This window comes from Cyprinodon tularosa, unplaced genomic scaffold (assembly GCF_016077235.1).
Source record: "Cyprinodon tularosa strain WSP-4 unplaced genomic scaffold, ASM1607723v1 ctg207, whole genome shotgun sequence".
NCBI classification, from domain to species: domain Eukaryota; kingdom Metazoa; phylum Chordata; class Actinopteri; order Cyprinodontiformes; family Cyprinodontidae; genus Cyprinodon; species Cyprinodon tularosa.
In genome coordinates, this window is record NW_024038767.1 from 56,628 (window position 1) to 63,136 (window position 6,509).

The 6,509-nt window shown below is 40.3% G+C and overlaps 1 long non-coding RNA gene across 1 annotated transcript; it reads right to left on the minus strand.

Moving 5' to 3' along the window:
- Positions 1 to 998: 998 nt before the first annotated feature.
- Positions 999 to 5,917, minus strand: LOC119783521. Its single transcript, XR_005280812.1, has 4 exons — positions 5,715 to 5,917; positions 2,480 to 2,539; positions 1,366 to 1,508; positions 999 to 1,103 (listed from the first exon to the last, which is right to left on the minus strand). It is a non-coding gene; the product is annotated as an uncharacterized LOC119783521 (long non-coding RNA).
- Between the last annotated feature and the right edge of the window lie 592 nt (positions 5,918 to 6,509).

Below are 6,509 nucleotides of genomic sequence, written 5' to 3' on the forward strand. Positions count from 1 at the left end.
AGTAAAAGTTACACAGTTTACTAGCATTTAAGCCAAAATCGTAATCTGATTTACTATTTATTTTTTTTGTTTCATAAACCTGCAACAGCAGTGAGCAACATTAATCTACAATGCAGGAACATGTAAGATAGGATTGAATATAATACATTTAATTGCCAAAAATATGAAACACATATTTAAATAAAAAGTTATCTGAAACCAGGTAAGACAAATAGTGAAGTAAGACAATTTTATCATGAAATTGTATGTTTTTATTGAAGTCATTATACATAAAAAAAAGATTACGCTTGTGCAGCCCCTTGTTGCCCTAGTACCCTAAGCAACCAGTTATTTTGCTTATGCTTTGTATAGTGATAGGCTCCAAACAGCCCTTTACATAAACTTAATTAACAAATGTTTCCAACCGATGCGTCTCTTGATTGTTCTAGATCAGCCAGTGATACTGTGTTATCTGCAAGCCTCAGAAGTTGTACAGACGGGTTCATGATGTTCAGGTATAACCACAATCTTCTACGTGATTTCATGGAAATTCTTGTCTAAAGTCCTTTTGACCCATATAAGTCTAAAATCTTTGGCATATTAAGCCCCTCTGATCAAAACATTTGTGAAGCAGTGTTTCGTTGCAGTTTTCTGGTTCTGATTGGATGGAGACATTGTTTTGAAAACAATTTTAAAACCTTGCCTTTAAAATTGATTTATTGCCTTTGATCGGAGGACGATACCAATTAGAACAAATTATAGCTCCTGTTCTGTTCCTCCATCTTTCTTGGGTTCACTAGTAAGAGCACACTAAAAAGTGAATGCAGCTCCAACTTAAATGAATGGATTTAATTGATAACAAGTAATTAAATCAAGCAGAGCCAATTTTTACCTTATTTAATTTTGAGTTTATAAGTTGCAAAGTTACAGTGGTTAATTTGGGCAATTTTTTTCAATTACTTTTTACCAACTGAAGCAGTTAATTTAAGCTGGAGATGCATCCTCTTATTAGAGTTTTCTTTAATGGGTAGGAAGGGAACTTCAGACAGCATTACTGAATCCAGACATCATTAGGCGTTAGAAAGGCACATGGAGTAGAGCTTTAAGACTGGAGCCACAGCCTCCTGGAAAGACAAAAAAACGCAAGTTTTACAAATGGAACAAACAGTTGAAGCTCTCCACTATAAAAACCAAAAAACACATTAATTGTGTAAATTTGCATGTGTCACACAGAGTACATTTAAAGAAAAAGATTTATTTTTTTCAAAATTCAGTGAGGTATCCTCTGCCCCAAAAGGATTATGGGAATCCATATAGCTCCTATGAAGCGGTTAGCAACGTCTAGAGGTCAGTTTACTAAATTATCTATCAATAGGCTCTTCTTACCTGCTTCCTTACTGCTAGCAATATTTAGACGCCACCTATCATGGCAGCCTCTGTGCTTTGGCTTATCCGATCAACCTCCATCACAGTTTCAGTGTCTGCAGCATCTTGCAGGTCTCCATCTTGATGTTGCTCCGTTCATCTTTCTATGAAATTAAACAGAAGAAAAGCATCCCTAAAGCATGATGCTGCCACTACTTTACTTTACCAAGTTTCTTTTTGCTTTTTATATTACAGTAGAAAAAAAACAACTGAATGTTTTTCTGGGTTTCTGTTTGTTGAAAATATTTGAAATCGTATCTAAAGGTCATTGAACTCTGTTTGTCTGTTTCAAAAAATCCCTAATAAATACAGTCAGTTATGTAGCTGAAATTTGGCTAATCTTAAGGGGTTGAATACTTTTTCAGGGCCCTGTAAACACCAACACCGTATTTATTCATTTTTTTGTGTGATGCTGTAGACACACCTGACGGTTCAATTTATAATAGAGGAAAGATTGTGGCTCACCATGTTTACTCTATGCATGGATGTGATCTCAAACAATAAGGCAGATGGTCAGTCAGTAGCATGAGATCATTGATTAGGTTTTCCCAGCCCTCAGGGAAATATGAGGGAAGGGGAGGCTGTGCTGGACTGTTATGACCTAATAGAGACTGAAGGTGCACTCTAATGTGCTATAACTTTGATGAGGAGTAATATTGAAACATCATTTGAAGTTTTAATAATGAATTTCCTGTAGTATTTCAAGGGAGGAGGAGTAATATCAAACCCTCATAAAATCAGTCAAGGCAGCCCTGCAGGAGCATGATGAGTTTTCTGCATGCAGAAATATAAAGACATTAATTCTAATCATCCAAAGCTGTCTGGCAATCCTGCATGGTTCCAGAAATGGTTTCATGAGCAGAAATAATCAACTGCAAATAAGACGAGGTAATTTACTGTCCAATCCTTGCACATTCAAACACTGTTGTGCTGCAGCTTCTGATCAACGTTTCACCTCTTGCTGGGAAACATGTGAGATGACGGCTGCCCTCTGAGACAGTCCTTGCAGTATTGCAGAAACAAAAGGGTCATCCATTTGCTGCTAAACAATTCCAGCTTTCTGCACAGTCAGTACCTTGTTTGTCAACCCACTTCTGGCTGTAGATGACGCAGCGCTGAGAGCAGGATGAGACAGCTAGAGAAGACAAAATAAACAGAGAGAAAAAGGAGAGAGAGTGCTAGTAATGGAGGGATGAAGTCACCAGATGGTACAGTGAAAAGAATAAACAATGGGAACAATAAACCGGTTTTTATTCAGAGTGCTTCTGTAAAGCCTTAACTGCAACACCCCATGCAGCTCATATGGAGCAGGCAGCTCTGGTATCAGCAGGGCAGGAAATACTTTCTAAACTCTTCGTTTAGGAGCCTCTGAAAGGAAGGAGTGCTTCACCCAAACAAATACCGTGTGAATGGATGTTAGAGTTGGAAATATTTACTTGTCACAGTGTCATTCTGTAGAAGTTACAGAGCCGTGCCAAAAAACTTAGCAAATATTTTAATACTCGGTAATCTTTATTCTCTTTTATCTGGATCCTCTGAGTCAGACCAACATAGGTAGCACAGACATTTAAAGTGGAAGAACAAATTGGGCCCTATTTTCCAAACATTTGGTATAATGAAATACTTGGAAATGGAACCAATATTGCATAGACAGATGTTTCATTTTTCAGTTTTGCCATAAGTTCTCAATTGGATGTTGGCCTGGACTTTGACTAGGCCATTGTTTAAAAAACAAAAAGTCTAAACTAACTTTGGCTCTGCCTTTGAATTGTTGTTCTGTGTTTTGAAGGTGAATCTCCACCCCAGTCTCGTGTCCTGTGTGGCCTTTAACAGATAATCCTCCATTATTGTTCTGTTCTTATCTCAGGCTGTCTAGTTATTTAAAGAATGCTTTTTTTTCATACTAATGTTGTTAAGTTTTTCACACATAGTGTTTCACATGAGGGGGAAATAATAATTTAACTTTGTTGATCTCACATTGGAGAAATGTACCCCTGCATTTAACCCATCTCTTTGGGGAGCAGTGGGCTGCCATCATGGAGTGCCCAGGGAGCAGTGTGGGGTTAAGGTTCTTGCTCAGAGACCCAGAGTGGCAGTCTGTGGGAGTGGGGCTTGAACTCAGAACCTCAGGATTCAGAGCTCTACATTCTAACCGCTAGGCTGCCAGACTACAGGAATGTTTAAAAATGTTCAATCCAGGTCTAATTTTCCAGGATGCCTCCCACCTCTACAGCTCACACATTGGATTCATACATGGCTCATACTTCAGAGCAGCAGGTTGAGCCAAACATCCTCTAAATGTGCAGGGTCATCTTTGAGCACGCCGTTTCACTTTTCTTTCACCAGTTCACCGCAGTTCTTCCAGCAGTCCACACTTTCTCTGCTCTCTTTTTCTCATGGTCTTCTCCTTCTTTCCCATCGCCCGGCTTGCCACAGGTTTGCCTGCTGTGTCTAACAGTAGCAGCAGCAGCAACCCAGACTGACAGCTCATTGGCTCATTTGGATCACGTGCAGCCTGGAGCCGGGCGCTCCCCAGGGCTTTACCGTATTAACAGGAGAAGCGGCACAGGTGAAGTTAGACACTGTTGTTGGACACATGCAGTAATTTATAAATGTTTTAAATCAGGTTGGGTCCGGATTAGCCAGCAGGTGGGTCCGCTAATCTGTGAGCTCGGCTGTAGAGTAGAGACTGACATTTTTTCGGGAATCCCACGGGTCACGGGATTCCCATGCGATTCCCGTGGGATTCCCGTGCGATGGGAGTCAGTATTAGTAACAATCACGTGATTGGGACGGTACAGGATTAAACATTAACGGGAGCAGATGGGAGTGGGAGCAAGCCAATAATAACAAAAAAAAAAACTAGGATCGATGCCAAAAAATAAAATAAAATAGAAAGAAAAATAATCCAGTACTGGCGCCGCCATTTTGTAGTTTTTTTACTTGAAGCCTACACTATAATGCGAGTAAAAAAAAAACTACACGACCCAAAAACCAACAGTGCTTCCGCTCTGAGTTTTTCACCCGCGCTCAAAAACAACAAGAATGGGAGTGAAGCAGGAGCGGGAGTCATTCTGAATGGGAGTGGGAGTAATTTCACCAGGAGTGGGACGGGACAGGATTTAGATTTCTACTCCTGCCCGGGACACCATTTTTTTCTGTGGGAGTGGGACGGGACAGGAGTGAAAATCCACTCCCGTGTCAGTCTCTACTGTAGAGTATCAGAGTAAAAAGGTGTCAAATAGAAATTCAATTGAAGCCCATTGCTTTGTGTTGATGTTTTATGCCAAACGTAATAATATTTTAAGCAGGTGAAGAGGTGTGGATTTTTAAGATGCTGTATGAATACTTTTTACAAGTGTTTACAAATTACATAATATTCATTCACTTAACATCATAAGTATTCGTCTCACATCTAGCATGTAACTAGAATCAGTGTATTTGTTATTTTGGCCTCAGCAGATGGCTGGACTTCTGCTGGAGGTTTCTTCCTGTTCAAAGGGAGTTTTTCCTCTCCACTGTCACTACAAGCATGCTTAGTGTGAGGGATTGTATTTGAGTCAATGAGTCGATGCAATCAGCTGGTTTTCCTTAGATAGAAAACTTTGGATCAATTTGACTGGATGATCTGGTGAACTGTAAAGTGCCTTGAGATGACATGTGTTGTGAATTTGGCGCTATAGAAATAAACTGAATTTAATTGAATTGAATTATTTACCCATTTGAAGCATCTCTGAGCAGATGAAGTGAACCAGTACTTGGATAACGGCTCAGGAAACTGGTTAATGGACTTCCTTATCAGTCTGCAAAATATTGATTAATTGATTTTTATTTTTTTTCTTGTGTTTAGGTGACAGTTATGGGGACATTGAAAGGAGACCTGTGCATTGATTCTGGTCAGTCACAGCTGCTTTTGTTGCACCCTCTTATATACTTTGAATCAATCTCTACTGGTTTGTCAAATTAGTTTCTGTTTCAGTAAAGAAACAACAATATAGAAGTCTGTTTGAGTCCTTCAAGAAAGCATTCACTGTGGAAACAAAAATAGCAGTCGCCAGAACTGGGGCGGCACATGTACTATAAATAAATGCTGTATATGAATGTAGTGCACACTGTGAGAGTCAAGGTTAACGTGTGGCAGTCACAAGCTCCTGAGCAAGCAGTTGGCTTATGTTGTGTGCTTAGACATTACAGGACACCTTGACTTATCCCCACCCCCTCCATCCACCAGACGCCATTACCGAACCCTGAAAAGACCCAATGGTTGCTTCCTGAAGCACATCTGCAGTGGCATGAATTAAGATGTTTACCTTTTGGTGAATTGTCCACAGCAGGTCTCACTCGGCAGCTTATTGTCCACCTTCCTACAGGTCAGCGGTTTTTCCTGTCCCATAAATCACCTGAGCTGACTTCGTCCAACATGGTTTTTCCGGAATGAGAGTGCATGTTTGTTGGGATTTGCAGTGATTGTTGGTGCTGATCCTTTCCTACCGTTAAGGTCACAGCGCTGGAGGGCATGAAAAGGCTGGAGCAACAAACAAAATAATACCCCCAACCACCACCTTTTCTTTTTCACCTCCCTACCCCCCGCTTCATGGAATGTGTTCGGCTCCTATCCTCGCTGGTATCCTCTCATTTCTCTATCGTGTCAGAGTGGGAATGTCCTGCAGGTGAATGCAGCCCAGTCTGTCAGCTCACACAGGTAGTGGTTACTCTGTAACGTTATGCTTTATGATGAGGCCCCCTGTCTTTACTTAAATCAATATGAATCCAACCTTATAATGTATGTTAAGATTATGGATTCCAAAAACAACATTCCCTGACACGGCATGTCTTGACATGCTGCGTAATCTCTTTTAATATAGGCTAAGGTTTAAAAATCCTGAAATCCTACCACTGATGTAAAACTACCAGAGGTGTAACCATCAGCTCAGAAGACAGGAGACACATTTTTCAGGTCTGTTGAGATATTTATCTTCATTTCCTTACACCAAGGAGCTAACTTTCTTTTTTTACACTAAACTCTGGTTGAGTTGACACATTGAAATTATTGTATACGTAACCATTAAGTACGGTGGCCCTGAAGTGCAAACTGCAACTACAAA